This window comes from Chenopodium quinoa, unplaced genomic scaffold (assembly GCF_001683475.1).
Source record: "Chenopodium quinoa cultivar QQ74 unplaced genomic scaffold, ASM168347v1, whole genome shotgun sequence".
NCBI classification, from domain to species: domain Eukaryota; kingdom Viridiplantae; phylum Streptophyta; class Magnoliopsida; order Caryophyllales; family Amaranthaceae; genus Chenopodium; species Chenopodium quinoa.
Window position 1 is genome coordinate 1,009,495 of NW_018743074.1, and position 23,959 is coordinate 1,033,453.

The window sequence follows — 23,959 nt, forward strand, 5'->3', positions numbered from 1 at the left end:
GTTTCAATTCCGAGACTGGAACCGGACGCCTGTACCTGCAAAATAACGGAGACTCCTGTGAGCTCCGCCTCCAACGGTCAAGTTAGTACCCGATTAAGGAGTAATTAATGCGGAAATTAAAGTGATTAGGTCTCTCTAGGTGAGAGTGATTAACGTAGGTAATCTGCTTTGTTAGCGAGATCAGCCGGTTATTACTGTGTGTAATTAATGTGTTTTTTCCGTAATGTTTCTGTGTTTTTTTCTTAATGAGGATTAAGGGAGGTATTTATAACCTTGGAAAACGTGCCCATCTTAGGTTTAGGTTAACCTAGGGCCGATTGGGCTTCCCTCGGAAGTTGGGCCTGGGTGGCCGGTTTCTCCATTAGGCATGGAGTATGCCACATGTCGTGACATAACAGGTCCAAGGTGGACGAATAAGCGCGTGCCACGTGGCAAGCCCTGACAGTTCCAACTAGGAGACACTTGGCAGGACCTGATTGGTCCACGTGGCGCATTCCGATTGGTGGGAGCAAAATCCCCTAATCAGGGTTCACGAGGGCTCATTGAACCCACAGATTTTTTGAAAAAAAATTATAAGTTTTAATTTATTTTATTTAAAAAAAACAGAAAATGGTTAAAAGAAATATTTGTGAGGAAATAATCAAATGCTGAATATTGGCGCATTGGTAATTTTTAGCAGAAATGCAGAATTCACTCCTAGTTAGAGGTCTTGGTTCGAGTCCTAACCCTCCTAATTTTTTTTTATTTTTTTCTACTTGTTACATTCAGACATTTAGTACATCCCATTTCATATTTTCTTATTTTCCCCCAAATTCCCAAACCCTAACCTCAAATTTCTCTCCCTAAGAATCTATTGTTCAAGGAACACTTCTGAATGCCAAAGATATTAAACCAACACGTCTTAAAATTCTTGTGCGTCAAGGTCAGTCTTTGATGGATAATCTAGACCCTGAAGTTTTGGCATCCTTCGTAGACCTTAACCTGCATATGTGGGATTAAGCCAATACTTCTTGTCCGTTCCAAACACCCGGTAAACATCAAACATTTACTTATATTCTGCAAAAGCTTAGATTTCCTAATATTGCAGCAGAAGGTATCATTCTGTTTAACATGAAACCTATATCGAACCCATTCTTATGTATTAATGCAGTAAAAACATTGTATATGCTCAAGCTGCTAAGCATAATGTAATGAAAAAAAATCTAGAAAACATGGCAATACTTGCATACATCGTCAGTTTTGAAACTCACTGTAGAATGATTTCAGACACACAAACATACTAACCTGCTGAAAAATTTTCTTTTCTCCAAGGTCAAAACGCCACTTTGGGCTTGTTTTCTTCTCATATACCTGATCAGAGAACAAAGGTAGAAGCTGGTAAATAAAATTCCTGCTCAGAAATAATCACTAAAGTAATAGCTAAAACTGTGGTGAACAAAGGCAATCAAATCAATTTTGTCCTTATAAACAACAATAGACAAAGTTCATCAAGAAAAAAAATTTAAGAGTATTTGAAGGGTATGATTAAGTTAAATGATGTTAAATAACCCACCAACTAAAGGATTAAGAGGGAATCAGTTACCTACTCCAATATTGAAGAACAGATGCAGCCCAACTACGAGAAGAGGTACCTAGAAGAAGTATTTAGTCTGATCTCCTCCTCAACTAGACAGAATTGAGCTTGAACTTACTCTTCCACCCTAAAATTTGACAAAGCAGAGCAAGTGAGCTCTTTAATAGCCATATTAAGAAGTAACAATGCTATTGAAGCTTAGACTGTCAGTTTTCGAAAACAAACCATTGGTGACGACATCAGAATGGGGCACAGGCATCTCCTCGTCTTCTTGCTGCAAAACAAAAACAAAAAACACATCAGACACCCCTTATCCTACTAAAACCTCAACCCAAAATTCCAAATTATCATTTTAAAAAAATCAAAACTCAACACACCCAAAAAAGTAACTAAAACATGTAAGGTTAACATCAATTATAACCCTTCCAGTACCAATATGACAAGGCATATAGCAGTAATGATAACATTTCAAGGGTTAATTATATTGACAAACTACTATCAAGGTTATTGTTAATGGCCATTTTTGGGAAAAAAAATAACAGAGAAGATGAGGGTACCTGAGCCTTTTGTAGGCCAACAAAAGCTTCTAGAATAATTTTCCGCTCCATACAAATGTCAGTTGACTGCAACCGTCTCTTGAAATGTAGTGATGCTTTGCCAATTTCACCAAGAACAAGGTAACAGCTAGAAGCCTAGACCAACATAAAATAAGATATATGAAAGCCCCTTAGAAAAAATTACATTTACCATGTTTTTATCCCACCGCAAGCACCATAGACAATCATCAATTAGATAAAAAAAAACATGTATAAATAACAGTCTAACACAAATAATTAAAAAAAGGCAAAGGTGAAAAATTAAATATCAACTCTAATAAACCTGATAGTACCAAAAGGTCGTTTAAATTGACATTGTTCTGACAGTTATCGAAAGAGCACTCACGATTCTCCTCGAGAAGCACCAGAAGGGCGTTTAAATTGAGAGTCATTGAAGCTCTCATCTCGTAATCTCATCATTTCTGCAAATAAACAAAAATTCATCAAAAACCTGCAAAATCTACAAACCCCATAACCATAATTTGCTAAATGATTCAAGAAACAATTCTGAACCTTTCTGCTTCTCCAATGATTCGGCAAATAAAAACAACAGCAAAATGAGTATTAAATCTAACCCTATAAGGGTACCAAAGAACACTTCACAAACAATAACATCACCAACAAAGCAAAACCCCAATTGGATAAAAATCACTTAGTTTAATTCTACAACACAACCCTTTTTGATTCATGAACCCATTGACCCTGAAACATATCCACTAAATTAATAATACATAAAGTTGTAGTCACTAACTAAGCAACTCCTGAGGCTATGTTTTAGTTAGAAAAGAGATGCCAAAGTTTCTCATCAACCTTATGAGTACAACATACGAGCTAAAGAAATAATGGACCCACTTTCAAGAGGACCCTTTCCCAACAAAAAGAAACTAAAAGAAAAAAGATAGTCCGGCCAACTTCTAAGTTCTACCAAATTTAAAAAACTTCAGAGCATCTTTATTGGTGAACCCAAATAAATGGTTCATGGGTCACTATCACCATTTCTCTCTCATCCACATCAACCCAACAAACCATTTACAATATTCACTCTTAACAATGAACACTAAACAATGGTTCATCATCAATACTCCCTACCCCACCTTATTTTATTTTTGTAAATATAATTTTTTTTGTTTCATAATTATAATTTATTAACCCGATGTCAATGTAATTAATTGACGTATTTAATATTTTAATCGTGATTACTAATTAAGAAATTATCGCATTTTTTATCAGCTTTTTAAAAAACTAATTCTTGTGATTAATATTTTTTAAACAACAACGCAGCTAATTTTAATTAACAAAAAAAAAGAGGTACAAATCGTGATTACAGTTCTACAACTATAATCTAGTACATTTTATTTAAAAAAAAAAAAAACAACTACACATCGTTTTGTAAGATGTCCTTAGGGATAACCATTTGTTGTAAACCTAGTTGCCTAAGTTTTCGTTGTTACCAAATTTATTCCATATATGTTCGACCAAGTCGTTTTTTAGCTGCAAATGAGTCTATTGATCCTCAATCTCTGTTCTACGAGACAAGTATAAGCCGATATCCACAATACGATCAGTACGGTACTCAGTAGTGTCCTCATTAGCGTTGCCTCCAGCATTCATAAACTCATTGGTATTAACGTTATTTTGATACGTCTCTCGTTCATCTTCAACGATCATATTATGTATTATGATGCAGGCGAGCATGATATTGTGGAGTATGTCGGTATCCCACGCCAAAGACGGCTTTTTAATAATGGCAAAACGAGCTTGAAGGATCATATTTTGACCCAAATTTTTTTTTCTTCTTTCTATTTGTTTTGGGGTTGGTATTAGCATCCATAATTATAATTTATATTTGGAAAAAATAAAAATTTAATAATAATAATAACGACAATAATAATAAAAATAATAATAATAACGATAATAATAATAAAGGAAATAATAATAATAACGATAATAATAATAAAAATGATAATAATAACGATGATGATGATAATAATAATAATAATAATAATAATAATAATAATAATAATAATAATAATAATAATTATAGAGGGGATTTTTGAAGAGAAAAATATAGTAGAAAGAAATGGATTTTCAAAGTTGAAGAAAGTATAGCAATATGGGTGTCTATTTATAGAGGGGAAAAAAATAGAGCCGTTGGTAATTTTTTTTTTTTTTTTGATTTGTGTTTTGTAAAATATATCCGTTGCAAAATTACAACGGATTTATTTAAAACAGTGACACGTGTCAAGCAGCGGCTGGGCCAAGTGGCGCGCTCCCAGCCGCTGCTTTCTATTTTTTTCCTGAAAAAAAAATAAAAATGAGTGGGGCCCACAATCCATAAATTCGTCCAAATGCTTGAAGCAGCAATCGATCCCACAACCATTCACTATGAACAATTATAGAGATCACCATTAAGCCACCCATTCACTTGTTCACTCATTGTGAACTATTTTTTTGTTCACCCTTAAGGCTGCCCTCAAAGGAGAGAGGTATTTACTTCTAATGTTGTCACGAACAGTATAAGACTCACTGCTTCGACTAAAGGGTCATAAGCTTCTTCAATCAAACAAACGAACAGTATAACAGTTAAATAACCGAACCTGTGCAGCCATTTGCTCAGAATCAGAATTTTGCAGAGTCGCCTGAATTCTCCCAATTCTTCACCAAACCCTGTAGTTAATTAAATCACAATAAATACAATTTCAGCAATAGATAACTCAAAATTCAGCCCTAAAATTACACAATCAACCTTACAATCGAAGCGTTCTTCATTTTGACGGAATAGTTGAAAGGGAAAAAGATAGCCTGGTCGTGGCTGGGTGGTCGCCAACGATTCACCATCAGACTCTTGAGAAACTCCCGGAAAAATGGGTTGAAAATAGAGAGAGAGAAGTAATGATCTTGCTGATGAGTTATTGATTGAGATAATTGTTAGACATGAGAATTATGGAACAGTGATTAAATGCAAATTAGTATCAAAGCGTTGGTTATCTCTACTCTCGAACCCTAGATATGTTATAGAATACCTAAACCATAACAATAATCTTCCCTTACACAGAAGGAACAACTACCATGGACGTTTTTGTCAACGATGAGAATGACTAGACTGATGAATTCTCAAAAAAAAATCCCAACTCACAAGATATTTAATCCTTCAAAATTCACCCTCAATTTTCTTCCTTGTTTGTCATCATCGTTGAGAGTTGTGGCGACTTGCAAAGACCTAGTTTTGTGTTTAGATTTGAGTGAGGAAAAGGATCATCATAAGCATCAGTATTACTACATATGCAATCCATTAATTGGGTTGCTCTCCCCCCGATTCCAATTTCATCGCACGCCCGCTTTTGGGTTAGATTATTTTGCCAATATCCTTACTTTAATGAGTGTTGTGGTTATTCATCCTATACCCATATATGCTCCATGGCCCGGTAAATTACGATCCTTGTAAATTATTCAGTTCGATGGTGGAGAAATTTCTATGGAAAAATATTCATCTTCGGGTTCTATTGTCTATACTTAGAAACACTGTGAGTATATTTCAAGGGTGCTGTATGTAAGGGAATGGTGTGTATTCGGCACGATGCACATTTCGGGGTGTTCAATCCATTCGACGTAACCCCTAATACTGGTGATGAACACGAATGCAGAAAAATTCGACCACCATATTTACCCCAAGATGGAATAATTTTGGAATGTGGTGGGCGATTGATTAGTATCTGCAAAATATTAAGTAACAATAAGTAATAAGACATCATAAACATATCCCATAACTGCTGCGAATGTAGATAAAGTATATGTAAAAGTTCTCAATAAAGTTGTTCGCATTCCCACTACGAGGAGCTACCTCCTAACCTCCTTGCATTGGATAAGTAGCACACTAGCACCCAAAATTCCAGTATCAAATAATCATAATCAACCAAAAGCAGAATAATTAATTTCATAAGAATCATTGTTAAAATCATAAATGCTTATTATCAAATATTAAAACAGTTACCTTCGGAGTAACAAACTCTCAAAGTCAACAAAAAACAAAAGTATACTGAGGTACATAGTAATTATTACTCCGTATTGGGCAAATTTTATGACCACCCTCGTACTCGTACAATATCTTATATATACCTGGTTTCATTCCCCTCTGCTTTAAATTATCTCATCTCTTATGCCTTCAATTCATTCAGCCTACAACATGTTGATGAACATAGAAATGCAATAAACTTGCTTTCAAGAAATAAATGATAATCAGATCAAATCAAAGCTTATACAAAAAGTCATTACAATTTATCAAACTAAATTTACATAAATTATGGTGGCTAATGCGCGCGTCATAGTTACCAATGTTCGGGATTATTTTCACTTGTTGGTTACTTTAATTAGGAAAATATGTACATAAATATTTTAGGGATATAAATGTCTATACACTATTCTATTCTTTATACAACTAACTTCTACCTCTCTAAATCTTACATGGAAAAAAAAACCATAACTTTCACTTCTACTATATTTTTACTAAACCTATATTGTTAAATGAGTTAAATAAGAATGCAATAGATATAGAGGCATTTTAAATGGAGGAAAGTTATGTACCTATTGATACATAACAGAGGTATAATGGTAACTTAGTACAATAAAAAGATGATGTGACCACATATTATCACTTTAATCTTCAGGTTTTAATTGTACCAATATAGTCATTTTAATACCATTACAATTATTATTATATCATTAGACTCCAATGGAATAATTTCACAATCTAGTGGTACTTATATTAGCTTCAAAAGTATACTATTGTAACAATCTTTAGTATAATTAATTATTTACAATACTATTGTAATAATCATGATATATTTCACATATCAGTGATACTAATGTTAATTTTTAAAATATTTACGAATTGTCATGTTATGTACCAACAAATTCATAACATTGCTCCATTTCTACTTTCTCGTAGATATATTAATTGAATGGAGACATCTGTCCCGCCATTGGTTAGTTGTTCATATCAATTTACATGCACTGGCTGAATCAGCTACTGTTGTTAACTATTATCCTTCTTTAGTTTTTCCTCCCTTTTTCTTTTTTTTTTTTTTTTGAGAAAAATAAAAATGTCGGACAATATTATACGAGTACTATCCTAGTATCCTATTCCATTACAATCATACGACCTGTTCAACTGTATTTGTTTACAAAATAATAGAATTCCGTATTTCTTTGGATTGAAGCTTTTGCAAGAATATTGTTTTTTTTAAAAAAAAAAAAAGAATTTTGCAAGAATAAATTGTTTAGCTCGGGTTTGGAAGTTAGAGTTGGCAAAAAAAGGTCCAATTTTGTTTGTTTAATCTTGCGAAGTATTATTTTTGGATCGTTTATATACTTTGTAAATCGTAATTAATAACATTTTAGATTACTTAGCAATTAAGGCCTTGTTTAGTTCACCTTATTTTTACTTATTTCAGAAAAAATAAGTTCAAATTAGATAAGTTCAGATCAAATACAAATTATTATTATTATTATTATTATTATTATTATTATTATTATTATTATTATTATTATTATTATTATTATTATTATTATTATAACTCAAAAATAGACAAAGTCATACAACCTATAAAAAATTAGTGGGAAGCCGAGAAACAATCTGGGCCCCACTCCTCTAGCTATAGCAAAACCTATCCTAGTGAATTGAAGATAGAGCAGCAGCATGTGCCCCAATGTCCTGAGTTTTCGAGAACTTTTGGATCCGCTTCAGCAATGCAACAACCTCCCTTTCTAATTCGCCAAGCTAAGTGAAGAGAAAGAGAAAGGAAGGAAGCCATATCCAATTGCTCGACAACTGGATTCGTACTTGACTCGCTTCCGATGGGCCGCATCAGCCACAACTCGTCCAAGAACAAAGTCAGATAGCCCAGACTGTGTCAAAGGAGAAGACCTTGTCAAGTCAACACAAACATCGCGACCACGATCCCAAGAATAAAGTAACACATCTGCAAGTCTGAGGGCCCCGTCATTCCCTCCATACAACCCAATGTCCACCTCCTTTCTAGCTGAAATCCCTGACCGATAGCAAACATCAACAAGGGTATCCCAAACAACATTATGCCGATGTTTAATGCCCACAATACAAGCACAAGACACCGCATGATCATCGAAAATATCCCCACTAAAAACCCTTGAACAAGCAGAGCATGGCGTCATGATAAAGAACAATGGAACACCCAACCGATAGCACTGCACACATTGGTAAGTCTTGGCGTTCATCGTCTGACCCAACCCCGAAATAGGGACCGCCCGAAGCCAAGCAGAGGTGTGGTCTCCCTGCTGTGATTTCCACAATGATGATTGTCAAGGAGCTAAAGAATAGACAGATTTTGCAGAAGCGGTAACCTTTGTGAAATATATATCTGCCAATTTCTTCATGAGTTTAGGGGCAGCGACCTCACTAGGATTACTCAAGATGTCATACTCCACCGTTCCATTAAACAAACGCAACACATCCATAAAGGCTCGTCCAAGACCAACAATGTCAGCATGTCGTAGAAGTTGTGTCTGCAACCCAGCAGACTGTAACCGGGAAGCAAGAAAAGCATAATGATGAACATCACCTGCGGTATAAACACCAAGTCCTCCAAAAGCAAATGGTAAGGTGGCAAGCCGCCACTGCCAATCGCCAAACCCAGGCCCTGAAGTAGTAACAATACACTCAAAGGAATATCGAAATTATTATTATTGTTGTTGTTATTGTTGTTGTTTTCTTGTTGTTGTTTTCTTCTTGTTGTTGTTGTTGTTGTTGTTGTTTTGTTTTTGTTGTTGTTGTTGTTCTTCTTCTTCTTCTTCTTGTTGTTGTTCTTGTTGTTGTTGTTGTTCTTCTTCTTCTTCTTGTTGTTGTTGTTGTTGTTGTTATTATTATTATTATTGTTATTATCTCAAAAACAGACAAAGTCATACAACCTATAATAAATTAGTGGGAAGCCGAGATACAAGATGGGCCCCCACTCCTCTAGCTATAGCAAAGCCTACCCTAATGAAGATATGAGCTGCCGCACAAGCCCCATTGTCTTGCGTCGTCGAGAACCTCTGAACCCGCTTCAGCAACGCAACAGCCTCCTTCTCTAATTCCCCAAGCGAAGAAAAGGAGAAGGGAATGAAACCATATCCAATGAGCCGACACCTAGCTTCATACTTCACCCGCTTCCGATGAGCCGCATCGGCCATAACCCGTCCAGGAACAAAGTCAGATAGCCCTGTCTGTGTCAAAATTATTATTATTATTATTATTATTATTATTATTATTATTATTATTATTATTATTATTATTATTATTATTATGGTTATTATTATTATTATTATTATGAAAAACCTACAAAGTCAAACGATTTACAAGAAATTAGTGGGGAGCCGAGATACAATCTGGGCCCCCACCCCTCTAGCTATAGCGAACTCAATCCTGTTGAAGATGCGAGCAGCCGCACGAGCACCAATATCCTGAGTCCTAGCGAACGCCTGAACCCGCTTCAGCAATGCAACAACATCTTTCTCCAATTCCCCCAATGAAGAAAAGGAGAAAGGAAGAAAACCATAGCCAATAGCCATGCAACGCGCCCCATACTTGTCCCGCTTCCGCTGAGCCGCAGCCGACACGACATAACCAGGAACGAAGTCAGACAACCCAAATTGTGTCAATGGAGAAGACCCCGTCAAGTCAACACAGACATCTAGGCCTCTATCCCAAGAGTAAAGCAACACATCTGCTGGCCGAAGAGCCCCGTCGTTCCCTCCAGACAACCCAACGTTGACCTCCTTTCTTGCAGAAATCCCAGAGCGGAAACAAATATCAACAAGGGTGTCACGAACAACGTTGTGCCGATGTTTAATACTCATTATCCCAGCACAAGACACTGCATGATCCCCATAAATATCCCCATCAAACACCCTTGAGCAAGCAGAAAAAGGTGCCAATACGACGAACAAGGGAACACCCAACCGGTAGCAAAGAACACAACGATAAGTCTTACCATTCATAGTCTGACCCAGACCGGATATCGGGACCGCTCGCAACCAGGCAGAAGTGTGATCCCCCTGCCGGGACTTCCATAAGGCAACCTGACGCGGAGATAAGGAGAAAGTGGATTTTGCAGATGCAGAGACCTTCGTGAAATACATATCTGCCAATTTCTTCATGAGTTTGGGGGCAGCGATCTCACTAGGGTTACTCAAAAGGTCAGTCTCCACAGTCCTATTAAAAAGACTAAGAGTGTCGTCGAAGGCCGGACCTGGACCAACAATACCAGAATTGCGAAGAAGCGAAGCCTGAAGACCATAAGGCTGCAAGCGCGACGCAAGAAAAGCATAGTGTCAACTCATAAACATTGACAAATATAATTTTCATTACAAGAAGTTCCAAATTTCCTTCCCTATATTAAGTTGTACTTCGTTCATGACAGCCTTACGGTTCTCATTAAACAAATCATAATCTGTTCTTGGTTCGAATTCTATACCACTATCAATGGGTTATGGGTATATCCAACTCATGTAATCGAATAAAATTGTGAAGTGTGAATGCAGCAACCATAATCGCCAATTGTTGTTTAGTGTCCATATTTGGCATCATTGCCAATATTTTCCATCGAGATTTTAATTGTCCAAAACATCTGTCGATCGTTGTTCGGAGTGAAGAGTGAAAATAATTAAAATGTTCAAGTATGCCTTGAGGTGGTGGACCATTTCGAAATTCGGGCATATGGGTTCTAATATCTTTATCTTTTATTGGACTCAAATATCCAACGGTATTCGGATATCCGGAATCTACTAGATAATATTTTCCTATTACAAAATAAAGTTATACGACATATTAGTATAGTGTCATGTATGATATAAAAACACACTATTCTAAATTATACCTGGAGGTGGATGGGGAAATCGAAATTCTGGTAAGGTTAAGCAATGATTCCATACAGTAATATCATGAGCACTACCTTCAAATCCAATGTTGATAAACGTGAAAAGTCTATCAAAGGAACAAGCAGCCGAAACATTCCATGTTTTTTTTCCTGAACGCCCTTGATATGCCACACCATCATCATCGCTTACAACTGCATTTATACGAGTCCCATCAAATGCTCCAACACAATCCTAATAGTTCATTAACATTTAAAGATACATTTTATAAGTAATTATATATTGCACATGCATAAAATAATATAATGACAATGCAAGATAATAATAATGTTTCTTAATACCTTGAAATATGGCCAATATTTTGTGCTGTCACTTATTTTTTTTGGCACCTCGCTCAAACTTTGGTATGGTCTTAGGATCTCGGTAGACAAATGAACTATTTCTTGCAGTACTTGTTTAAAGTACAACCCAATTGTTGCAACGGAGTGTTGAAATCAACCGGCAACATCACGATAAGAACTGCCTTTAGCCATGATATATAAAAATATTCCTACTTGCTCAGCCACAGATATGTAACGACCATCCGATAATAAATTTTTATTTTTCATGCAAGTAACCAGATCCACAAATATGTTTCTATATAATCTCAATTGTTCTTTGCATAAATCAGGATGGGCATATAGTACTTTGTTTATGTATTAGCTACCAGATTCTCCACCTAACCTTAAAGGCAATCTCTCAATTGGTGTAAGAAGTCTCTTTAGCTCTTCCAATGCGATAATTGTCAAGCACAATGGAAGTGTTATATCCATTCTACAACATAAATCAACAAAATACCAACATTATTCAATTTCTAAAATAAAATCAACAATGACTTTTTAAATAAAGACTAAAGCTTCTTAATTAGATCACCAGAAATGCAATAGCATCATATGAAGCTACTTAAACCTAAAGGTCAGAAAAAAATAGTAGCTTCATATGTAGAACCTTAATTAAAACTACAACAACATCAAATAACTAACAAAGAACATATGATACAAAACAAGTCATAGGAAAACATAAGACAAAGTTAATTCCGAAAACCATCAACCCGATAAACCTAATTAAGGACCTCCCAATGATGGATCTTGAAATGCCGCCTTCAAATACATGATCTTCTGATCATCACTTCGGAGACCTAAGAAGAAATCTGCATTATCGCGACGATGAAGAAAATTCATACATTGGTAAATACATCCTTCTCCTTGTTGAACAACAGCCTCAATATTGTATAGAGCTTCTGAGACATCTTTATACTTATTACCACTCCTTTGCTTACAATTAGTTTCAATAGACATTTTCAACAACTCTATACAAGAGTCAATGTTACTACTCTTGTTTTTTTTTTTAAGTTTACTAGTACACCTATCACTCTTACGTTTCCCCAATGAGGTACTTTTAGGAGGTGAAATGCTCTGTTCATCATCCGAGTTATTTATTCCCCTACTCATTTCCATAGCTCCTATATTTTCATCACTATCCCCAGACCCTCCTCATTTTCTTTACCAATTTGTTCCCCACCTAATCCCGGAGAAAAACTCCATTTGCTAGTAGCAAAAGACCCTGAAAAAAGTGCTTGTAGCTTCTCTAGATGAGGCAATGGCCTCCTTAGGAATCTCGCTGGTATATCTTTATGTTTCTTCATAAATGCACGAGATTCGATTAACTAAATTTAAAAATAAACTAGCATTGTAGAGATCATAATGCAAGAAAATAGATAAACAAAATGTCATACCTTCACAAATATCTTCCACCTATCATCTTGTTCAACTAGAGGACAACCAGTAATAGGATCAAATGTAAGACCAGTCCAATTGAGTTCCATTTCATTCCAAATTTTGAATTTTTTCCTTAAATCATCCCAATGATTTCTTGCTTGTTTAGTATTGAAATTCTTCCCACTTTTTACGTTCAAAGTACTCACTATTCTATCCCAATTAACCTTTGACAGTCCACCTGCTTTCATCTCCAAGCATATGTCCAAAAAAATTTTGTACTGTCATCAGACCATGCTACCCTACTAGCCATTACACTATAATCAAGAGCACTTTGAAATTATTAGTTTCATGCATGAAATATATAAGTAACTATAATTTAATTTATGTCAAAAAATTCTGGTCAATCAATTATGGTTCACAATATAATTCCCCCTCCACCGTTCACTATATAATTCTCCCTCCACTTGTTAAAAAAAAATTAAAGTACTGCATGATACTTTAAACGCCCACCCATTTGAGTAGAATCCCACGTTTAACCTTCAAATCTCTTAAATTTTATATGGTTATTTCTTTGTCCCTAATTTTCTCCTTCACCATAAAAAAACTAGCAACTGGAGGCCATAATTGTTTTGATTATTTTCTTGTTTGTGAAATGCGTAGTAGAATAGGTCAAATATATACACGTTGTTCTTAAAAAAAAAAAAATAGATTCATACATAATTAATAGTTTTATACAATAATATTTGATTGATGATAAAAGCTTATTTTAGAAGATTTGATTTATTATCTTCATGAAATCGAATAAAAGGATATTTTCCGAACACACCAGCTAATCATGAATTATAATAAAAATAACAACAAAGAGTTAAGGTATTTTTCTGTCGACGAGATTGTATACGAGCAAGCTACTAAAATGAGCAACAGAAGGAAAAAATTTGGGAGAGATTGATGTGGTGTGAGAAATATTGCAATACGAAGGATTTTATATATACAAAAAAACTGTAGTACCAAACTACCAATACTCCCATTCAATTTTTTTGTCGGTCAACCATGCAGAGTAGGTATTTTTTTTTTTTAAAAAAAAAAAACAATACTTGATGTATAAAGAAAAGGCTGCCAACCATGCACCATGCAAATGCATGTCGGTATTTATTTCCTATGATTAATAGAGGTTTGGTCAACGTGTCATTAATTGTCGGTTATCAATTCCTAGTATAAAGTCAATTTCTTTCCTATAAACTTGTCATCGATTCATTTCCTAAAACCATCAAGTATTTTTTAATTAGAAAATATGTTAGTGTGCTTGTATTTTCAACCACCTTTATGCTTTTGCTAAGAAAGTATTGCATGGTTGACAACTTTTAGGACAGTATCATTTCCTAGGATAGAGTTATATTGTCATTTCCTAAAACAATATATTATTTAAGTGAATAAAAATAGTATTGTCAATTCCTATAACAACATACTCCCTCCGTCCCTTATTGATAGCCCCTTATGAGCAATTTTCACGGGAATTAATAAGCATAAATAAGTAGTAAAATTACATTGGAAAGATAAATTTACATTGGGTATGAAAAAAAGTAGACGAAGGGAAAAAGCAAATGGGATGAACATTTTGGGATTAAAATTTAGCCAAAAAGGACTATCAATAAGGGACGGGGGGAAAACATAATACTTTGCTTTTTCCTAGAAACACCTCTTCAGATCAAAATGATCAAGTGATTTTAAAAAAAATATTTGAATATCTTCTTACAAAATATTACTTATCTTTATACCAAGCCTATCGTTTCTTACCAAAAAATAAATAAAAAAAATAAAAAAAAAACAATAATAATCGAGCCTAATGTTTCCTATAAATAAAAAAATGAATATCTTCGTACAACATATTATGTATGTTTTCATAGTTTTTTTTTTAATTTCATATTTTTGATAACAAGCCTAACGTTTCCCATAAATAAATTTTTTAAAATTTCATATTTTCTCTCCTCTTATTCTGTCAAATACTTTTGCTTTATACATTTTTTTATTCTTCCGCCTACCCCACTAGCTCCATATATTATTACGTTCACCAATTTTTCCTAAAAGTCCCCGCATGTAGAAATGGAGAAGGTATTTAAAATCGAAGGGAGTATACGTACAAGGTTTTCAATAATAATAGCTACGCATTACTTTAATTGAAATTAGTGCAAAGTAACATAGAAAATGTTGCCAGTTCAAACAAACGATAAAATCAAATCTGATACATCATAAATCTGATATTATTATTTAAGAACCTCTTAAGATTGGATTTTCAAATGTCGCCTTTAAATTAGGTAACGACTTCACAAAATACTAATGGATTTTCAATTGTCACCTTTAAATTAGGTATTGGTCTCTTAAGAAAAAAGTGCTCGCATCTTCTCTACATGAGGTAATGGTCTCTTAAGGAATATTCCAGGTATATCTTTATGTTTTTGCAAAAACAAGATTTAATTTAGGTTAAATAAATTTAATAAAGTAACCAACAATGTACTGATAATAATGCAAGAAACTTGTTTAAAATATGTCATACCTTCACAAATAGCGTCCACTTATCATCTTGTTCAACTAGAGGACAAACGGTAATAGAATCAAATGTAAGGTCAGTCCAATTAAGTTCCATCTCAGTCCAAATTTTGAATTTATTCCTCAAATCATTCCAATGATTTGTTACTTGTTTGATATTGAATTGCTTTCCACTTTTTACGTTCAAAGTATTTACTATTCTATCCCAATTAAGCTTTAAAAATCCAAATTCTTTCATCTCCAAGCATATGTCCAACAATATCTCCGTACATTCTTCAGACCATGCTACCCTACCAACCATTACACTATGATAAAGAGCACTTTGGAATCAATATTTTCATGCATAAATTATAGACATTAATGTTGAATTGGCACCAGGATTATAGTCAAAAGGATTCTCATGAAATAAATGAATTGATTCTAAAATATTACTTATACTTTAGATTTTCATCGATATTACTTGCATTAGGTCAATTGTAATATTCATGAAATTAAATAAATGGATATTTTCCTACATTATCAAAAAATAATGGACAAATGATAAAATTAATGACATAGAATGTTAAAGTATTTACCTATGATGGAGATTATAGACAAACAACCTATTGAAAAGACGAAGAGAAAAATATTTTAGGAGATTGATTTAGAGTGTGAAAATTATGACACTAAGATGTTGTTTTATATAGGAAAATAGAGGTGCTACCCATAGTAGTTCGGAATATTGAAATATGAAATGATAATTTTCAATTCAATTTAGTCAACCATTTTACATTACCAAAAAAGTTGTAAAATTCCCTATAACAAAAACAAGTCAAATCTCTTTTGTTTATATAGAAAAAAGCTATGATGAATTTAATCTGTAATTTAGTTTTTTTTAGGATCCCCATTTTAATACTTTCTTATAAAAAAAATTCATTTGAAGTGGGATATTGTAAATAATAAAATAATCAAATATTCCAAGTCTATTACCTTGTACTATCTGATAATTTTAATACTTATAGGCTTCTTTAAAAAATTTGTAGGTCTACAATATTTTATAATAATAATAATGATAATAATAATAATAATAATAATAATAATAATAATAATAATAATAATATTGATTAAAATTAAAAGTAGAATATTGAAATAATTAAAATAAGTTCAGATCAGATAAGATCAGAAAAAAAGTTCACATCAGATAAGATCAGAAAATATAAGTTCAGATCAGATCAGATCAGATCAGAAAATATAAGTTCAGATCAGATTAGACCAAATCAGATCAGCTTAAATCAGGTGAACTAAACAAGACCTAAATCGTAGTAATGAAAAGAAGAATCAATAAACTTGATACTATTTACATCAATTGAAAAGGTGTAATTTGCAAACCACTATACGTAGCAAGTGAAGGCGATAACATAATAATCTTGTTAGCTTAAAGGTATCTTTCTAACGGATGCTTTGACATTTAAGATACTACTATTGATAAGTATGAGTACTTGGAAAGGGTATGATAATGGATACAATGATTAAATTCTAAGGCATGCGCCCAATGCATGAAATGATCAAGAATTTTTATTTTTTTAATATTTATATTTATTATATATATTTTGAAAAACTATATTTATCACAGTATACTACGTATTATGTAGCCCTTAGGGTTACAAATAAGCATATAATATCTTTCCCTTTTTAGTATAAGTTTTAGGAATGCATGACAAAAAAACACGCGCAAATCAGTGTAATTAATGAATATATTTTATTAATACTTCCCTCTTTTAGCTTCTTATACATAACCCTTAGGGCTACATATAACATTTTCCTAATAATTATAATAATATTTGTATTTTATATATATTTTTTTTTTTTGTACGCCGTATTAGTGGATTTATTGCCTTACATTCCTAGTTATATATTGTCCTTATATAATCATTCATATGCTCTTATAAAACATTTGATTCAATGCAGAACTGCAGCCAACTGGTACTTCAGTAGATCATATTTGCGAAGATGCCACCTATGGTAAATCAAACATATGTTACATTAAATCTACCAATCCCAAAGGCTCAGATTCTGACCATATATTCACTAATGGCTACAGATGTAGTGGGACTAGTTCTCTTTGCAGACGAAGAAGTGCGTTTGGTTAATTTTTTCTATGGACAGAAAGCATATGTAAGAGAAGTTGTTATAACATATCAAACGTAAGCCTAATATTATATCATTTATTAATCACAATTTAGTTTAAGAAGCTATACTTTAGGCTTCATTGAATTAACTACACATTTTGCAGGAACACACAACCAATCATTGTTAATGTTTGGAACCACCTTGCTGGAAGTGCTTGTGAAAAACTGAATGTATGGGCTGAAAAATTTATAGTAGTTAGTTTTACATCAGCGAAAGCCAGCACTCTAAAAGGTTAGCATATTTGTACCAATATGTACATGAATTTTATTTATACAAGGGTTACTGTGAATTTTATCAAAGGCAACATAAATGAAGAGTAACTTGCCTTTGTTGAGGTCAGGCTGTAAAAATGTAGGCAATTTCTTATGCTCAGAAAGTGAGATAATGTAATCAATTAGGCTAAGTGGGAGGGGTACTATTGATAAGAGTATGTTAGTTGGTTTGGATAAGCTTGATAAATAAGGCAGTGAGTTTGTTAGAAGTGAAAATAAGATAAGTGAGAGGGGAAATCAGTAGAAAATTGTGCTTGAATTTAATTTATTTTGAATTGTATGACTAACATGTATTGCAAAACTAACTATCATATTTTTTAAATAGGTTTCTCTCTCTCAACTGGAATGGATACACGAATAATCTATGAGCCAAAGGGAGATAAAGCTAATGTCCTACGTGAATGGTATATATATTTCTACTAATCAAATATTATACTAGCAATATCACAATTACATTTATAATGACCATATCATCTTCATAGGTCAAACCTTTATCTACAAAGGTTGCTAGATCGACAAGCTAGAATCCTTCAAGTTTGAAATCCTGAAAATCCACAAGAAAAGAAGGTTGCTACCCCTACATTTATAAAGATATATGCACTAATACTTCTTTCTGTTAATCTATTGCACACTCTAACTATAAATCTTAAATATAGGCACAAAACTCATTGCAAGATGAAAGGCATTGGCTTCCAGCAACTATATCAACTGCAAATTTGCAACAACTGACCATATACACAGGATGCTTGAAGTGTGGGAAACCAACAACTTTACCTGAAGGAAGAGAATTTGGCTGCACAAAATGTTATACCAAAGAAACAGTGGCTTGTATCAGGTGAATTAGCCATACAACTTACAGCTATAAGGTTATTACTATATATATAGCTATAAGGTTATTATCTATCTAATACAACATCATGTGCAGAGTTACTTTTACATTTGATGTTGTAGATAACACTGACAGCATATCACTTACAGCATTTAGCAATGAAGTTGAAAAAATCTTAGGAATGCATGCTAAGCAGATATATGCTATCAAGGAAAATGTATGTGCTCTACTTGATACAACAACTTACACACAAATTAACTAAGCTATCCCTATGTCATCTTATGGTAGTTGAACAATCACTATAACAATGCTTCTTTTATGTACTAATATTAAAATATCTGAATTCTAATAGGAAGATCACATCTCTTTTGAGAAGGCAAAGCAGAATTTCAGCTCGAAATTACTGCATCTAAAAGTTGCTCCTACACCAGCATTAACTGCAACTAACAAGCTGCAATGGTCATTAGAGGTAGTTACCATTTAAAAAAATATTTGTCCCATTGCATACACTGACAATGCTACAAATGCCACAAACAATGAAGACGTTGATAAACATACTACATCTAAAAAGGACACTATCATTGAATCAATGGAAGAAGATAAAACCATGAAAGAAGTTGAAGGCAACACTAAGGGCACCAGCAGCACTACTGATAGGACTGAATACACTACCATAGGTGTAAAAGACTTTGCCAAAGCAGCATTCCCTGACTGGTCAATGCATAAGCGTCGTCGCACTTCTCTGGAAAAGCAAGCCTCACAAATAGTAAACACCTCTCTTGCAAATGTAGAAGACAAAACATCCAAAACCACGGGAATTCAGAATGCAGCAACAAACAGCGACTCAGCATGAGGTGCAACACCTCAAGATTAACCTACTACTATTATAACCTTGAGTAAAAACCTTCTTTTGTGTGTAGTAAAGTAATAAGTGTCCCATCTACTTGCTACATTATGCTTACTCTGCAGCATAGTATTCTAGCAAAATTATAACCTGGTTCAGTAAAATATAAAGCTTTTGAAGGGTTATGAAGGACCATAAGTATTGCCTTGTGTTCCCACATAACACTTTTAGTGGTCTATAGAAATTATAATTCGGTTTAGCAAGGTATAAATCTTTTGAAGGGTTATGAAGGAACATAAACATTAGCAAGGTTTTCAATGAATATGTAACCTAGATAATTCATATTTATATATAATGTACAGAATGAAGCAATAATAATAGTATCTTGTTATAAAAGTCTTTGCTATATATGAATTATGATTGGAGAAACACAAAGCTGTTAATACAGCAACTAAATATAAAGCTTTAAGGGAATTTAACATTCATAGTATGTGATGAGTAACATATATAATAGCACACATTGTATAAGAACATGATTAAAACTAGATTACAGCACATAGACATAAAATTAATATTACAATACCTACATCTTTATAGAGGTTACAAACCAATAAACCAACATTTATTGAAATTATATAATGCACTATAGCAAGACACTAATCATCACTGTCAGAAATACCCTCAAATCCTTTTCTTTTAGGAGACATTATCAATTTCGGAACAACCTCAACTAGATCACCATAAGCATATTCACAGCTGACATTACCAATGTCTCTATCAGACTCTTCTTCATCTGAATGAATAACTATTGCTTTGTTTCTGCTTATATCTTGGTTGTATGTTTCTGCTTAGAAGCTCTAAATATGCAAACATTTCCTCTGAAATATCAGCCATGTACTTGAGAAAACTAAACACGTTTTTCAACGGACTTTCTTCGGGATCAGGATTCCAAATCTTAGGCACAAACGAATAACAAGATGATGTATACTTATCTCTCACCATATCTATAAGCCAACGAAGAAAACAAGTATGCAATAACACAAAGTAAATATGAACATATAAATATAAGACAATTACTTGAGGCTCAAGGTTATAAACCTTTACCAAAAAATCCTTCAGATATGCTTCTGTGCTTTTTACAAGTATATATATCCTTTAGATATACTTTACCAGTAGTATATACTCACAGTGGCGGACCCAGGTGTTTCCGACTGGTGAGTCACAATCGATAACCAAATATGTAAAAAAAAATTTGACAACATGACAAGCTTAGCTCTCTAATAATTGACAAGATTAAAATCTTTACAAGCATTAGGGTGTATTGACAATTTGACAGACATAATTGACTATATCATTAGGGTGGGTCGACTATATCATAAGCAATCGTCCGAATCGCCAATCAAATCAGCACATATGCAAAACCCCATATAAATCTACCAAAGCCAATGGTGTATTGACAATTTGACAGACATAATTGACATCAATAAACACCCTAAATAAACACTGACTACAATTCACATGGTCAAAAAGGTTCAAATTTCACCAAAATCCCAACAACATTAACAAAAGGTTCAAAGTTTACCAAACAAACAACAACAAAATCAACAAAAGAAAATAATTTTTTTTTTTTTTTTTAAAAAAAACTTAGAAATTTTGTTTGGGCCTGGTGAGTCATTTGACTCACCATGCACAAGGCCAGGTCCGCCAATGTATACTCATATGGGCCATACTCATATAAAAAAAAAGGCCCATAATCATATGGGAAGAAGACCCATATCTATGTACCAGCTACACAAGCATTACACCTTGGAACAAAAAAATACAGCAATCTAACTTCAACTCTACAAATTATAACCATAACACAATAATTTGTTTAATATACTCAAATTACCTTTCATTAACAACTAACAACAGTAACTTGGGGAACTGTTGCGCGCAGGTAACCAACTAGTTTTTGTAAAAACAACAAGCTTGCATTGGCATACGTAGGCCATCCTTATCACTTATCAGACTTGTTTATTTATTTGGTGACCGGTATCATGTATTTCCTGCAAGAATAATGTTCACAATTATATGAAACTTCATTTCTTTTTTTTCTTTATAATTGTTTAATTAGGAGATGCATTGCGTCAATTATGATAAGTAGGTATTTGATCCGTATAATTTAAAGAACTGGGTCTAACCATTCCTCGTTTTATCATGAGGTTATAATAATATGGGATGCAATTGATCAATTGAACTTCAATTGTCCTTTTCAATAATAAATTTTGACAAGTATTATGATGATCGAGTTATTATTTTTATTTTTTTTTGAAACAAATCAATTCATTAATAAAAAGTCATCCGGCATCTACAAATGAAATCTAAATTAACAAATACATAAAATTGAATCAAATTAGGGTTTCCTTCATCAAAGCTACGATCGTTGAAAAGATATTGCACTGTGGCACATCTCTCGCACACATCGCTGAAATATACGACCTTTTCGGAGAGACGATCTAATGATTTGTTGTAGCCGTAAGGATGATTTTCATCTGATTCGCTTAAACGCATTTGAAAACCTGACAACCGTTGCGATCCCGAACAAATCTTTACCAACGAACTGACAATAGGGCAAAAGATGATTACCTTTTTGATAAACCCTAACACACAAACAAACCCTAAAGATAAACAAACAAAAACTAACGACTCCCCAATAGGGAGACACTCCACAATAGGGAGATGGACGAATATCTACACTACTCGTGTAGATTTATTGAAACCTAAACTGCAAAACTAAAGAAAATTAAGGGAAAAGGGAAGAAATTAGACTATTTCCGGCCTAAATGGCCAAGATTTTGAAGAAACCCCAGAAGAGAGGAGGAGAGTAGAGGAGAGGAAAGGAAAGGAGAGGATGATCGAGTTATTATTTAAGTGTTAACTAGTTGGTGGCCTGGCCGGGTCATTGCAGTACATGTTTTATGTAAAAAATGAATTAAGCGAATTGTTGAACTATGGAATGAGATGAGATAATATATGTATTGGATCCATGAACTTAAGCTAAGCCAATAGTTTGCCCCTCCCTTCACTCTTAAGAGGTTAATAGTTTCACCCTACAACAATTATAACAAACTACTATACCCTTGCTCATCAGTCATCATCATGTATATGGATGATAATTGTTTACCTTTTCATTATTGCTTTGGTTGTTTAGACCCTCCTTTTATTGATCTCTATGCAATCTTCCTCTCCATAACAGCACCCACACTGAATACTACAAAGTATATTAGTCGTTCTCTTGATGATCTCTCTCCTCCAATAGTGGAAGCTGACATATTCTATATATTCTAATTTTGTATATAGGGGTGATTAGTAATGAAATATTTGACAGAAATGGATGATTTATATAAAAGGGTTTAGTGACAGTAATGAAGTAATTAATTGAGATTGGAATGGTGATGTTATTGACAATACGTTAAAACTTAAAAAAATAGAAGAATCATAGTACTCTGTATGAAGGTGAAAAGTTGAATATATTATGAGATTTTATTTTTGTCAGTTACAAACTTAGTTAGTATGAAAATAAATAATAGCTACTCCATAGTTAAAAACTTAATAAGTATGAGAATAAAAAATTAGCTACTCCATCTATAATTATGGATAATATCAATTACAAATATATTTTGGACCATTCATTAAAACCATTGAATTATTTAGCATAAATCAAGGTAAAAATTAAATTTATGATTAATGAATCAAGTAATGACTTGATGGTGGTAAAATTACTATTGTTATCACACTGACATATAATTGCTTACGTGGTGCTTTGTCATTCACTAAAAGTGACACATGGCAAAATGATACTCCGTGCCTTGGAGTTCTAATACTATTGACTATTGATATGTTATACGTGTATAGTCTGTGTACGGTTGTAGAGTTTTCATTTTGTAACTTAAGCCGATTGATTAAAGTTGTTTTGATCTTGGTGGGGTTAGTTTATTAATTGACACGAATTTTTCAATATCAATTGGTCTTTAATATTAAGACCAATGGAGGTAGGCAATTAAGCCATGCATTATATCAGTATATCATCAGTAAGTAGGATGTTACTTGCAGCATTTTGTATATAAATGTGTTTTTTATTTGGTATAGCAGATAATTATCAAAAGTATTGATCTTGACTCTTGAGCATCAAGGCATAAAGCAATACACGGCCAATAAACAAATTTTCATCCAAATGCAAACATTTACACTTTTCTTATTATTTCCCTCTACTTGTCTCTCCAATAACTAAATGCAAGTTCTATTTTAATTCAATTCGTAATCTAAATATACTTAAAAAATCCTTTATATACAAATTAGGATTTAATCAATGTGATGTAATTATAATCCTAAAAATCATCCATTGTATTCGTATTGATAGAAAAATCATTCACCAACCATGAAGAAATCACCCTAAACAAAACTACCCTATTTTGGTATAAATGGTAATATGGTGAAATTCATT

At 33.4% G+C, this 23,959-nt stretch overlaps 1 long non-coding RNA gene and 1 pseudogene across 1 annotated transcript; both read right to left on the bottom strand.

Moving 5' to 3' along the window:
- Positions 1–518: 518 nt before the first annotated feature.
- Positions 519–2,323, bottom strand: LOC110731458. Its single transcript, XR_002513312.1, has 4 exons — positions 2,131–2,323; positions 1,799–1,847; positions 1,583–1,700; positions 519–1,350 (listed from the first exon to the last, which is right to left on the bottom strand). It is a non-coding gene; the product is annotated as an uncharacterized LOC110731458 (long non-coding RNA).
- Positions 2,324–7,932: 5,609 nt separating this feature from the next.
- Positions 7,933–13,397, bottom strand: LOC110731487 (annotated as a pseudogene).
- Positions 13,398–23,959: the final 10,562 nt, after the last annotated feature.